This window comes from Bactrocera dorsalis, chromosome 4 (assembly GCF_023373825.1).
Source record: "Bactrocera dorsalis isolate Fly_Bdor chromosome 4, ASM2337382v1, whole genome shotgun sequence".
In the NCBI taxonomy this organism is placed as follows: Eukaryota; Metazoa; Arthropoda; class Insecta; order Diptera; family Tephritidae; genus Bactrocera; species Bactrocera dorsalis.
This window is the reverse complement of record NC_064306.1, coordinates 5,915,559-5,929,577: the sequence shown is the minus strand read 5'-3', so window position 1 is coordinate 5,929,577 and position 14,019 is coordinate 5,915,559. Positions and strand designations below refer to the sequence as shown.

General features: G+C 25.3%; 1 protein-coding gene across 7 annotated transcripts in view; it reads right to left on the bottom strand.

The window, feature by feature from the left end:
• The window catches only part of LOC105232119 (high affinity cGMP-specific 3',5'-cyclic phosphodiesterase 9A), a 194,434-nt gene that overhangs the window by 148,535 nt on the left and 31,880 nt on the right, over window positions 1–14,019 (bottom strand). For all 7 annotated transcript variants that reach the window (XM_011213727.4, XM_049454463.1, XM_049454462.1 and 4 more), the window contains one exon: window positions 520–558. The gene's annotated coding sequence lies outside the window, so the exon portion shown is untranslated. The remainder of the gene's footprint in view (window positions 1–519; window positions 559–14,019) is intronic.

Genomic DNA, 14,019 nt, shown 5'->3' with positions numbered 1-14,019 from the left:
AGTTAATCAACGCAACTACGGCACAAATAATGCACGCACAGCGAAATGCTCTAGCATGCTGTTATAAACACTTTGCAAAGCCATTACAAAGCACAACAAGACAGCAACGCGCTTTAAAATTATCGATTCTTATATGAAATATTTATATGACTAAAGTCCATGAACTTTTTTGTTTCACAATTCTTGACCAAAACATTTAAAAATAGCACACAAAATTACTAATAATCGATAGACTTGAGTTGGTTTGGGGTACACCATGGCGTATACTTGTTGCGCACACAGCCACAATGGCCTGAAATGGCTGAAAACATGTGTAAATGAGTGCTTTAGTTTACATTATTTGGGGTATATATTAAGCTATTTGGTGTACAATTAGTTTAACCTGAGCTTTATCACGTGTTACATATGTAAGGCAGCTACTTTGGCTGGAAAACATCGTTTGAGAACGAGGACTACTTAGCTTAAAATATTGAAACTATTGCAAAATATTTATAAAACATATGATTTCAAAGTACTTACATTATTGTGACGACAATTTTCTTTCGAGGTTAAATTTTTCTGTAAAGAAAAAGGGAAAAGGATTTAAATCAATTGCAATATAAAAATAATCGTAAATAAATATTAATATTAGACATGTTTATCCACTACAAATACATTCATTATTCCCATTTACTTTGAACCAACCACATTTATTTCTGTCATGACATAATGGACTTTCTAGCACTCAAAACCTGCTGTGTGAAAAATTGGTTTCTCTTTTGTAAGAGATATGTTAAAGCAAAGTAACTATGAAAGCGTAGGAAGAGCGCATGCAGCGCGCGAAATGGATGGTACATGACTAAAGATAAATATACAAATTTAAAAGAAAATACTTACTTTAAAAAAATCAGAAAAAATTTAAAATTGTATAAAAACGTTTAATTAATATAGCACTAAACGAGCAAAAGCATATAAAAATGTATTTAAAAAAATGAAAAAAAAAATAAAATATAAAAAATAAATTCAAAAATAAAAAAAAACTAAAATATAAAAAAAAACATTAAAAAAAATTAATAAAATAATATAAAAAAATTAAAAAATAAATAAAAATAATAACAAAAAATTTAAAAATTAAAAAAAATAAAAAATAAGTAAAAAAATTAAAAATTTAAAAACCCTAAAAAATTAAAAAGTTTAAAAAACATTAAAAAATAAAAATTAAAGATATATGTATGTAAAAAAAATTAATAAACGAGCGAAATAATATAAAAATTTATTTTAAAAAAATTTTAAAAATAATTAAAAAATGTTAAAAAACTAAAAACATTAATAAATTAAAGAAATTAAAAAAATTTTAGATATACATACATACACATATAAAATAATGTTTTAAAAAACGAGCAAAATCAGATAAGAAGTTATTTAAAAAACAAAATTAAAAAAAAATTAAAAAATTAAAAAAAAAAATTAAATAAAAATTAAAAATAAAATTAAAAAAAATTAAAAAAATTAAAAAAAATTAAAAACAAAATTTAAAAAAATTTAAAAAATTAAAAAAAAACTAAAAAGAATTAAAAAAAAATTTAAAAGAATTAAAAAAATTAGAAAGAAATTAAAAAAAATTAAAAACTTTACAAAAAATCAAAATAATTAAAAAGAAATTTAAAATTAACAAAAAAAATTAATAAAAATTTAAAATATGTGTTAAAAAAATTAAAAAAATTTAATAATTTTCTAAAACTAAAAAATAACCTAATATATAAATTAGTTTACACATAAAAATTATAATTGGTTAAAAATAAAAATAGGCAACCAGGAATCTTGAATTATAAAATATACATATTTAATAAAACAACACAATATTAAATTTAATTTAGCTAAAATAAAAATTTCGAGAAACATGAACATGTTTATGAGTTTTTTTTTTAATTAATTAAAATACTTTACATTTTCAAGCCCGCAAAAAAATAATTAAATTTAGTTAATTTTTTTTTAATTAATTAAAGTTTAATTCAATTAATTAAAATTATTATTATTTTTTATTATTTTTTATTTAAATAAATTTTTAAATAAAATTAATTTTTTTTTTAAATTGAATTAAATTTTAATTTTTTATTAAATTTTAATTAATTGAATTAATTATTTTTTTATTTAATATTAAATTTTTTTTTAATAAATAATTCAATTAATTAAAATTTAATTCAATTTAAAAAAAAAAATTTATTTCATTTAAAAATTTATTTCATTTAAAAATTTATTTAAATAAAAAAAAAAAGTAATATCTGTAAGAAAGTCTAAAAAAGCTTTAATTTTTATTCAAAAATAAGCTTAATTAAAACTAAAAAAGTTGATGTCAATTAAGTTATTTTCGAAAACAAAGAAATTAATGAAGTTATAAATAATTCCTGAAAAATATTTAAAGCAAAACTAATTTGAAGTCAAAGCAATCCTCAAATAATCAATAAGTATTTAAATCATGATTTCAATTTGTAAGTGACGCTTCATTAACACCAAAATTAGCACCCAAATTGTTGGTAGCAAAAATCGCAGCCAACATTTTGATGGTTATTTTTTTGCAATTTAATGATGCAGAAAATTCAATTACAATGCACAATCACAATTTGCAAAAATCACGCTGATGCATAGCGACAACGAGGGCAGCACAACCACAAATCATAAACTAGACTTATTATTATTATTGTCACATTTTATTGGCAGCATATGTATATATATCTACCGCATATGTATGTGCGCATATAGACAAGTGTGTGTCATGAGAATTTCCCTCAATTCCAAGCTGAAATGACAGCTACGGGTATAAAATATAGAATGCCTTGCAGTGAATGAAAAAATCAGCACACAACTCTATCTCTATCGTTGACTCACGCGCTCTCTTTGTCTCTCGCAAGGTAGCTTTGCCATCACTGCAATAACTGACCCTGTCACACGCGAACGAGTCACTCTCCGACTGCCTAAACACCTGGAAGTCCCAATCGTTTGCTGCACAATACAAATTTCACGAACTTTTAGCGAAAGCAATTAAATTTTACGATAGTAGCAAATGGTTATGGCATTTGGCGCGGACCACCGGGAGTGGGAGAGCGCTGCGAAGCACCTGCAGCAAGTGACCAAATGCCGTAATTAGCGCTTTATTTCGCAGCTTCGGTGCATTTTTAATGGTTGTTTGGAAATTAAAATATGCATATGCTTAAGAGCGCTATGGGAACAGCGCCTAGAAACAGGCGAGCATTTTGTGTATTATGATGCAATTCACGGTTAAATGCAAAAACTGCAAAAATAATTTCAAGTAATGAACTAATAAAGATTTGGAGCAAAGACTTCACTTTTGATGACCGTAGTGAGTAAATTTTTGAAACTAAGAGCATGTTCGAAACGATATATTTACTTTTAAAATAATTGTTTAACTTTTTAAATATGTTTGTCATATTACCATGTTGCTTAGCTTATGCTTACGCTTAGTTCAAAGCTTTTTGGTATTTTATGAAGTTATGAAACACACTTCTCACGAAGAATTAAGCACTTTATGAACTTAGGGAACAATATATATTCCAGTGGACGTTAGATAAATTCAAGAGATCGAGAGCAAAGATATTTTAATTTCGCAAAGCAAAAAAAAATGTAAAGGTAATCAAGTAAATTGGGTGATCAACCTTTGTTACAGTGGTAATGAACTGTGATTTTGTTTGAAAACTGCGATAGGGTTTTCACAATATTACCTATTTCGTCACTGAACTTGTGGAACACAACCCAAATTTGAAAATTGTATGAACTTGTGGAACACAATTCAAGTTAGAAATCTTATGAACTATTGGAACAGAAATGAAATTTGAAATTTTTATGAACAAGTGGAACACAACCAAAATTTGAAAATGTTATGAACTTGTGAAACACAACCTAAATTTGAAATTTTTATGAACTTGTGAAGTTAGAAATCGTATGACTTGTGAAACACAACCTAAATTTTAAATATTTACGAACAAGTGAAACAAATTTGAAAATTTTATGAGCTCATGGAACACAATTCAAGTCTACAATCTTATGAACTGTTGGCACACAATTCAAATTTGATATCTTATGTACTTGTGGAACACAATTCAAGTTCGAAATCTTATGAAAGAGTTTGAAAATTTTATGTACTAGTGAAACACAACCTAAATTTGAAAATTTTATGAACATGTGCAACACATTTCAAGTTAGAAATCATATGAACTTATGAAACACAATTCAAATTTGTTATATTATGAACTTGTGGAACACAATTCAAGTTTGCAATTTCATGGACTTGTGGCACAATACTAAATTAATTGCAATTATTTAAATGCAAAAGAATGTAACACTATGCGAATTCATGAAAATCAGTCATTAGAACTGTCGTAGATAAAATATTGAAGAAATAAATAACCAAATGGCAACATAAAAGTCTACTTCTTTGCTATACTCTCAAGCATACCTTTGCTGCAAAACACGTTTTGATCTTTCAATCTTTTATAGCCAAAAATTCGCCTAGAACCTTTCTTTCCTTTTTCCATTTCATTCCTTAACATTTTAGCAAAACAATCTGAGTACCAACGGCATCAGTTAAAACCCTAAAGAGAAAAAGTAAAGCACGCATTGTGAAGAGAAAAAAATTCCATTACTTTGACCCCTCATCAAATTCACTAACCTTGTGCAAACTGGCGCAAAGTAAAAGGTGATCGAATGTGCACATAAAGTCCAGACAGACCAATCAGCCAATTCGTACCTTGACCTTTATTTTGAGGTGGGACCATAATAATAATAGCAATACAAAATAAACGGCGGTAACTTGCCTTTGTCAATTTAATAGCACCTTAAAAGGTCTTTGTTTGTCGTTGGCATGCGTCTGGTTGACGGCAGCGGCTTGTGTATGAATTATATATGTATGGTATGAATGCATGTGTGTTCACTTGCTTTCCTTCTTAATTTTCGGCTTGGGTGAGGGCAAAAGACGCATTTCTTATGCTTTTAATCAGCTTATGACTTGCAATTTATTGAAAGAGATCAAAGAACTTGTGAGAACGCCTTTTTGTTGTGAAAGTGGAAAAGAGTTGTAGAGACGGGTCCGTCGGTAACTATGAGTATATAAAAGTGGTAGGCAACCCTACCAGATGGCTGTAAATTTTCGCGCTGAAGACAAGCTTATTCAGGGATTCTTTGTTGAGATCAGATTTTTCAGATAATAATACGTATAGATTTGAAATTTTCTCACGAGAATGGTTTTCATTGTAAATTTGAAAAATCTGTCAAGAAAATGTTGGTGGCATTCAACCCATCACCGCTCTTGTAACTGTTTTATGTTTCTGCCAGCTGCTCTAAGTTAGTGCTAAGCATTCATATCGATTTGTGATGCGCAAGGGGTTCCATTTCAACCAATAATTGTGTCAACAAATGGACCAAGTTTGATAAAACTTAAATTTAACTCGACAACAGCCCTTTCGGGCAATTAATTTCATTTAGAGACATTTGCTAAATTCCATAGAAATTTCCCGCCTGCGGTGTATTCTAAATAAACACGAATTTATTGCACAGCACAGCGGGTGTGTGTGTATTGGTTTGTTTACAAATAAACATACGCATAAATATATCAAATATTTAACTAAAACCGATTGTTTACGACATTACGTATCATTTGATTTATGAAACGCTGCCATTGAGCTTTTCACTGCTCAAATAACCGACTGTAAACAAACAACGGAAACTGCGGACAAACGTGAACACGGACGTGCACGCGATGTTAGAGGAGAAGAGCGTATGTGTTTGCATTTATTGAATATTTATTTGCTTTAGAATATAATCAAATAAAGTGGCGCGATGTGATGAGGACGCCGCCGAAGGCGAGAATCTAAGTAGCGTTCTTATAATGCAAACAAAAATTCATAAAAATATTTAAGTGAAAATTTTTAATAAAAAAATAAATATATAATACAAAAAACTAAATAATTTTAAATTAAAAAATTATTTAAAAAAAAAAATTAGAATTTTAGTGAAAATATTTAAACAAAAAACAAATAAATAATACAAAAATTTAAATAATTTTAAATAAAAAAAAATGCAAACAAAAAATTAAAGTAAAAATAAAATAAAATAAAATAAAAAAAAAAAATCTAAAAAAATTAAAAAAAAAAAAATTTTTTAAAATTTTTAAAAAATTAAAAAAAAAATTAAAAAAAAAATTTAAAAAAAAATTAAAAAAAAAATTAAAAATTTAAGTGAAAATATTTCATTAAAAACGAATAAATACTAAAAAAAAATTCAAAAGTTAAATAAAAAGTTTTACTCTAAGCAATCAATAAAATATTTTTAACATAACTTTTAAAAAGAAATTTAAAATTAATCATAAAATAACCATTAAAGGTTCATTTAAATTTAAATTATTAATTGGCAGCAGAAGAACTTTTTCTGCGTGTTTTGCAAAAATTCCATCACAAAATCAAATCAGATAATACAATTTCTATGGGAATAAAAACCATGTAAATATAATTGCCTCTAATTATCGAACAAAGCGTTTGCGCCGGTAATCAAATCAATTGTGGCAACGGCCAAGCAGCAGCAGTGGTTGCGCACAATAATAGCAAAAGCAAATTGAGTTTGGTAGAAAAAACAAAACAACAAAAAAAACTATCGACAACATCTGTCACATTTGAATGCAAAGGAAAAAATGTCATTGAACAAATAGAATTTATATAACAGAAATATAACTGTATATGTATGTGCATATAAAATGTAAAAGATTAATTAAAAATATAAATTAAGTTTATGATATGGAAATAAAAGTAGGAAACTAAAAAAAAATAATTATAAATAAATAATATTTTTTACTTTTACAATTTTTTTTTCTTTTAAATTTTAAGTTGAAAGTATAAAATTTCTTAGAACTTTACAATAATTATAAATTTATTAATTTTTAATATTTTAAATATTTTTTTGCAAGTTGAAACGGTTTAAACTGATTATTTTTTAAAGATCACTTAAAATATTAAAAAAGGCAAAATTTTTTTATTTTTATATTCTTATTTTTTTCTATAATTTTTTTTATTTTTTTCTATAATTTTTTTTATTTTTCTATTTTTTTAATTTTTTTTTTAATTTTTTAATTCTTTTAATTTTTTTTTAATTATTTTAATTTTAATTACTTTAATTTTTTAATTTTAATTTTTTTATTTTAATTTTTTTATTTTAATTTTTTAATTTTTTTATTTTATTTTTTTCAATTTTTTTCGATATTATTTGTTTATCAATTTTCATTTTCACGGCAAAAACATTGACTAAATAAGCCAAAAAATTATCAAAAATTACGTGGAAAACTATCGAACATTTTTTTTTATTTATTTACATACATATGTATGTATATAAAAGTTTGCGTTAAAATAATAATTAACCATTTTCTTAAATATAAAAAGGAGCCAAAACCAAAATTAAATTAAAATAAAATATTTAAATTTAAAGTTTATTATTGTTCACCTTTTACATCTAAATTTAAAAAATATTTTTTTAATTTTTTTAACAATAATTCTATACTTTTATTTTTAAATTTTTTTTAATTTTAGTTAGTTTTACTTTTTTATTACTTTTTTTTAATAATTTAATTTTTTTATTTTTTTTAATTTATTTAAATTTTTTTATTGTTTTTTTTTACTACTTTTTTAAATTTTTATTTTATTATTTTTTTTGTATTTTTATTTTTTATTTAAATTAATTTTTTCAGTTTCTATTTTTTAAATATTTTTAAACTTTTTTTTAAATTTTTTTAAATTTTTTTTTAAATTTTTTTTTTATTTTTTTTTTTAATTTTTTCTTAATTTTTTAAATTTTTTTTTTAATTTTTTTTAAATTTTTTTTAATTTTTTTAATTTTTATTTAAATTAATTTTTTTAATTTCTATTTTAAAATAGTTTTTAATTTTTTTTTTATTTTTTTTATTATTTTATTTAATTTTAATTTTTTTTTTATTATTTTATTTTATTTTAATTTTTTTTCATATTATTTTCTTTATGTTTTTATTTTATTTTAATTTTTTTTATATTATTTTTTTTATGTTTTTATTTTAATTTTTTTTATATTATTTTCTTTATGTTTTTATTTTATTCCAATTTTAATTGAATTATATTTTTTTTATTTTTATTTACACGCATTTTATTTATTTCTTTTTCCTGTTTTTCTTTTTGAAATTTCGCTATTTTTTAACATTATTTTTGCCCATAAAATTATTTAGAACGTTAAAAATGTACGGAAACTAGCAAAATTTATTTAGAAAAATATATACAATGTTTTTGCTTTTTTAATAATTAGTTTTCGAAGACGTGGCAACTTTTGAAAATAGTTTTTATATATAAAGACTGCGTTGACTCAACTCAAGCTATTTGAAAAAAAAACACTCCAGTAACCTATTTTTCATCTCACACACAAACGCTCAGCCTGCCTTCGCGCTTCGAGACTAAGGGCGTCCCATATGCGCGACGTTAATTCTTTATGCTGCATGCCCTTAGTATGCTCCAGCATCATACATAAGTGCTTCGCTTGCAGCTGTGAAAATCAATAACGTTTTTTTTTTATACTTTAATGTAAATACATACGGATCTGAAGCAACACCTGCCTATCCGTGCGCGATGTGCAAATTGCAACGCAGGCACATGTTAATTGAATAAAACCGCGCTGGAAAGGAGGCCTACTGCATTGTCTGCCGCTGCTTGCGCTTTAATAATGCATTTTTCGTTTCTTTTTTTTTCATAATTATTTTTCACTTTTTAATGCGCGTTTTCTCTTTTCTGGTGTCTTCTTTTTTATTTGCAAACCACTCCAAGCATATTGAGTTACACTGATTTGATATTGGTAGCAACGCAGAAAAAATCAGATTTTCCATGAAATGTGCAGACACACACATATACAAGTAGAATTGGCAGGATATAGCACATATAGGAAAATATGCATAAATACACACACGCAAACACACAGACTTTTACATCACTCACATGTCAACCGCTATGCTGTGCTGCCATTATGACGCATACGCGCCTTTAATTACATTGTTTGTTGTGTGACTACCTAAGAGATCGGGTGCGTGTGTTTGAGGGTGAGTGCGCGTTCGATACGCTCAACACTAATTGTACACTCATACGCCCCGGCGGCAAGAATATTGCACCGCATTGCTATATCAAATTATTGAAAGTAATTCAATATGCTGCTATTGGCCGTTGAAAGCATAGCGCAATAGGTAATGACAACAATAACAATAAACACAATAGGAATACGCATCGTAATAGAATAAGAGCTAAATGCAAAACGAAAAGAAAAATAACAATAAAAACAAAAACCAAAAAAGAAAAAAAGGACATGAAAGGAAAAAGAAAAGGAAAATAAAAAAATATAAATAAAAAAATAAAAATTAAAAGAAAAAGAAAAAGAAAAACGAGAACAGCAAATATTGAACTTCGTACCAAGATAATAAAATACATACAAAAGTGGTTCTGGAGTATAGAAAACACCCAATTAGCATTTATAATGGTATTATATGGAAATGGGCGTGGTCATATACCGATTTTTTAAGAATTTTCAAAAACTTTCTTCTTAAAACTTGTTTTCCAAGAAGAGCTTCTCGCTGAAATGATTAGAATATGGGAGAAATATCATTAGCTTTTATATAGTGGTATAACATAGTCACCACACAGAAAGTAGGCGTGGTCATATACTGATTTTTCACCATTTTCTCAAGTCTTTAAACCTAAAGCATGATTTCCAAATGGATCTTCTAACTATAAATGATTATACTTAATATGAGAAAAATACCGCTAACGATTGTATAACGGTATGGGGAACTCATTATACAAGAAGTAGGCGTGGTTATTTACAAATTTTCCACCATCTTGCACAACTTTAATCTCGAAACATGATTTTCAAGAGAATCTTCTTGCTAAATATGATTAGAATAACACATAAATACCGTTAGTATCATATAACGATATTATTATATAGAAAGTGGGCGTGGTTATGAACCGATTTTTTAATATTTTTCAAATATTTTATTCTTAAAGCATTTTTCCAAGAGTATCTTCAAACTTTTTTTTTTTTTAAATCACATTAAAAATTATAGAACAGAATGAGATAGGCATTATATGAGAAGTAGGCGTGGTTAAGTGCCGATTTCGTACATTTTTTAAATACTCTATCTTTGAAATAAGATCGCTAAGTGGATTTTCTTACTATAACTCATTAGTTTATGACAAAAATGCCGTTACCATTTTTATAACGGTATCAAGTTATCATTATACTGGAAGTAGGCGTTGTTATGTACCGATGTATCATACGTTTTCGAATATCTTCTTCTTAGAATTGGAGATACAACACTTCTAAAGGTTAGTGGATGCGATGTAGAGTATATGAAAACAAAAAAAAACAAAGCTCAAAACTAGCCAGAAGTATTTTCTTCTAATGGCCAAACATCAACAAATATCTCAAGAAGAAGCAACTCAACTTACTATCCATTGTTATTATTTTTTCAACTTCTGTAACCAGCAAACTTAGCTCAGTATTCGTCAGCTGCAGCACTAAAAATCATATTTATACTAGATATATGGTATGTATGTATGTATAGAGTATATATGTATATATAGTATACATACGTGTGTAAATACTACGTTAGCATATTACACTTGTTTCAGCGCTAAAGCCTAAATAAACGCAGCGCTCTTTGCGAACTAACGACGTAATCAATTAAACACACTTACGTCACTAAGTATGCCATAGTAAGTGCAAATACGCTTGTGTATGTGTGTAAGTACATACTATATCAACATGAGTAAGTGCAGCCGAGAAGCTACTCGCACTACTTGCCCGACATATATGCGATTATTTACTTTCTAATTGAAGCTGCTAACTAAAGCGAAACTGAAAACCAAATAAAACACTTATTGAAAGCGACGCTAAGTGATGCGGAGTGAGGTGGAGGGACGATAGTAAAGAAAACTAGTAAAATTGAGAAAAAATTTGATAAGGACATATAAAATTCAAGCTGAAAATTAATAATAATAATAATAATAAGAGTATGAAAATAATAAAATGAGAAATGTTAATACGAAAAAAAATGTGTAAATAAAATTGCATTATGATGTAAAAAAAAATTCCAACAAAAAAAAAGTAAAAAAAAAAAAAATCCAACAAAAAAAACGTAATAAAATAAAAACAAAAAAAATATAAAAAAATAGAAAATATATAAAAGAAAAAAAATTACTGAAATTTTTTTTTTAAAAAATTTAAAAAATATGAAAAAAAAAATATTTAAAATGCAGAAAAAATAATTAAAAAATAATAAAAATAAAAAAATAAAAATATTTAAAAATAATATATATAAAAAACACAAACAAAAATTAAAACCAATTAGAAATTAAAAAATTTATACATTTTTTTTAACAAAAAAAAATATATAAAAAAAAATAAAAATAAAAAAAACGTATAAAATGGTACCAGAAAAAAAAGAAAAATTTACAAATGTAAAAAAATTAAAAAATAAATAAATTCTGGCTCAATGGGTATGTAGAAAGCAAAATTTCCGCATTTGGGACGAAAAGCAACCTGAACCATTTCATCCAAAAAATAACATAATTTCACGTTTTGGGCCAGTCGATTGACAATCAAGATCGTGTGATATCACACCGTTAGACTTTTTCCAGTGTGGATATGTAAAGTCCAAAGCATATGCCTGCAATCCCGCCTCGATTCCCGCCTTGGAGCAAAACATCACGCGTGCCATTCGCTAGTCATCAGTCGAAATGCGAACGAGTCATGGAAAATTGGACTCAACGAATGGACCATCTGAGACGTAGCCGCGGGCAACATTTGAAGGAGGCAACCTTCAAAAAATAAATGCAAAAGAATGTTCTATCGAATGATAAGAAACATTCCCCATTGAATATGAAGTTTCTGAGTTTTTCTTTCCTCGAAAGGATCGCTTTTATAACAACAAAAATGTCAAACATTACGATCAAGTAGTCAGTTGCCAGATTGCAGCACTAAGGTTACCAAATCCAGAAATATAAGAGGTAACCTACGTACACAGCTCGAACACGAACTAACCAAACAAAACAGCGAAATAATAAAAAAGTAAATAAGCACAAAAGCAAAAAAGTAAGCAAACAATTGGTGCGGTTGGTTGGGTAGGAAGAGCAAATAATCACTTATTAGTAGACTTTACCATTTCTCATGCTACGAAAACCAATTCAAACGCCTAACTACTACAACTCACTTACACATTTGATGATTACTTTGTTTACAAAACAATTTTTTGTTAGCGAATTGCGGCGAAAATTCTACGAGCAAGCCATTAGTGTTGTGTTTTTATTATTATTTTTTTTTTAGTTTTTTTATTATTATTTTCTTTGTTGTGGTTTTTTTTTTACGCTAAGCACTGTGGAAAGGTTAATTGGGCGACTTTGAGCGCTGGCAGACTACAGCTGGCGTGCCGAAAAGCCAATGAACCACACCAGCTTCTCACCAAACAATTTGTAGCGTCTCTTTGCTTTCGACTTATTGGTTTGCTTAACGCATTCCCACATTTGGCTGCAATAATAATTATGCGGTTTTGTTTTTAGTTCACTCAAACACATTTATTTAGGTATTAGTAAGCACAAAAGTGGTGCCAATGAGTTGTTGCGTTGAGTTGTAAGACATATTTGCCGTGGCGTATGATGAACCAAGTGAAGTATGAAGTTATTAAGGAGCATTAAAAGATGATAGGGAGAGGCGGTATTTCATGTATGTTTTGTTATGACTTGGCCAAGCGTTTTACAATAAATTTTAGTAAATAGTTTTTAGAAAGCAATAAGTGCGGCGTAAAAAAAGAGGTTATCAATTTCATACGGGTCACTCACTAGCTTAGTGATTTTTTCCATTTAAAAATTTTTTCTTTAAAATTTGTCAACTAATTTTTTTTGTGGTTATATTTTTTTTTTAATTTTTTTATATTAATTTGTTTTGTTAATATTTTTTAATTTTTTTTTATATTAATTTATTTAGTTAATATTTTTTTTATTTTTTATAATATTTTATTATTTTATTATTTTTATAATTTTTTATTATTTTTTTATTTTTAATACTATTTTATTAATTTAATAATTTTTTATTATTATTTTTATTTTTTATATTATTATCTTTATTTTTTATATTATTATTTTTATTTGTTTTTATTTTTTATATTATTATTATTATTTTTTTAATATTATTCATTTTATCTAATTTATTTAGATAATCACGCTTTTTTTAGATTATTAAAATTTTTCAAATGTTAAAAATTTTTTATAAATAATTTGAAACTTATTTTTAATATTTTCTTCAATTATTTCTTTTCATTTCTGTATTATAAGCTAAGCTGACGACTTCAGAAAAATCATTATATTATTTTCGTTTTTAAAATGTTATATTTTCTCAATTGTTGTAAACTGACTGACAAAAAATATATTTTTTTTTTATTTTTTAATAATATTAATTAATTAAATAGATAATAATTAAAAAATAAAAACTTTATCATTTAAAAGTAGTTTTTAGTTTTATTTGACTTATTAAAGTAAAAAAATTATATTTTATTCGATGTTTTTTTTTAAATATTCTGTTTTTTTTTTGTTAATTTATTTCTTAATTTTTTCGATTGTCTTAATTTTTTAAATTTTTTGTATTCACGTATTTTTTATTTTGATTTGTTTTGTATTCTATTTTTTTATTTATTAAAAAAATTGTATTAATTTTTTTTTAAATTTTTTAAATTAAATTAATTAATTTTTATTGTTTTACTTTTTCATGTTTAAATTGATTTTTTTTATTAGTTCAATATTTTTTTTTTAATTTTTTAAATTAAGTTTTTTAATTTTAGATAATTAAAAATAATTAATTTTTATTTAATTTTATTATTAAATTTTTTAAATTTTTTCTAATCTTTCAAATAAATTTTTTTAACTTTTTTTTATATTCTAAATTAATTTTGATTACATTTTTTAGCTAACATTCTATGCTTCAACG